This window comes from Schistocerca serialis, chromosome 1 (assembly GCF_023864345.2).
Source record: "Schistocerca serialis cubense isolate TAMUIC-IGC-003099 chromosome 1, iqSchSeri2.2, whole genome shotgun sequence".
NCBI classification, from domain to species: Eukaryota; Metazoa; Arthropoda; class Insecta; order Orthoptera; family Acrididae; genus Schistocerca; species Schistocerca serialis.
The window spans coordinates 1,124,574,494-1,124,575,864 of record NC_064638.1 but is presented as its reverse complement, the minus strand read 5'-3'; positions in this window follow the sequence as shown (position 1 = coordinate 1,124,575,864).

The following is a 1,371-nucleotide window of genomic DNA, read 5'->3' as shown; positions in this document are numbered from 1 at the left end:
CGTGGATGCAGACTGAACTTCAGCATCGACATTAATGATTCCTTTACCCATGGCAACGGATGGTTAACCGTAGCTATAGTAAGAGGTGGTACTGGTGTTCCATCTGTTGGTGGCCTGGAGAGTTTCGTCGACAGAGACATTATCGCTTACCGTACATATCACGTGACTGAACATGCAAATAAAGACTTCGGCAAATCATTAATGACCCCTTTACCCATGGCAACGGATGGTTAACCGTAGCTATAGTAAGAGGTGGTACTGGTGTTCCATCTGTTGGTGGCCTGGAGAGTTTCGTCGACACAGACATTATCGCTTACCGTACATATCACGTGACTGAACATGCAAATAAAGACTTCGGCAAAATGCAGACTGAACTTCAGCATCGACATTAATGATTCCTTTACCCATGGCAACGGATGGTTAACCGTAGCTATAGTAAGAGGTGGTACTGGTGTTCCATCTGTTGGTGGCCTGGAGAGTTTCGTCGACAGAGACATTATCACTTACCGTACATATCACGTGACTGAACATGCAAATAAAGACTTCGGCAAATCTGCATATATGTCCCTATCCCCTTTTTCCCTTTATACCCGTAATAGACGTAAGGTTTCTGTAAATGAGTCTGTATTTATTTGGATTAAAGGCAAAGGTGTATGTGAATATGTAAAATTTGTTGGAGACTGTACTGTATATTTTCATAAATAAAGTTATCTGTAGCGTAGCTTAAAATCGGACAAGGGTACATCTAGAATCTGTAGGCATAGAGCGAGAACAGCACGTTCCATGTTGAAGTTCTTATCAGTTTGACCTTTGACCCCAGCGCGCGAGGCTGGCTTACGCAATCTTGGCAGCGCGCCAGCCGCGGACTTCGCGCACAGCGCTGGTCCCTTAGTGTTGCTCCAGGTATGACTACTTCGCGAATATAAAAATGCACAGAAATGATAATGTTTCTCTTGTTCAGGTATTTAATGCTCAACGTATGTTATTATAATAGTGTAATCAATCCCTGATTCTGTTGCCAAGTGGCACACCAAAATATTCACTTTTTCGACATTTAAAAAAAAATAACAATTATTTTTCTTTTTGCTTCCCAAGAGCAACACTACACAATATACACTTCCGCAAGTTCCGAAAAACTTCTCGCAACTGGCATGTCGAGCAAGTAATTCCAGCAAGCTATGGAGAACCATTTACACTAGCTTGCTGAAGCTACTTCTCCAAGTTGACAAAACTTGGGGAAGTCAACTTGCTGTGGGTGTTTCCACATGCAAAGAACTTGCAGAAGTAGTCTCTACAAACGACTTGTGGAAGTTAACTTGCTAGTGTACACATGCCTTAACACTAGTATTATCTGCAAAAAGTAACAATTTT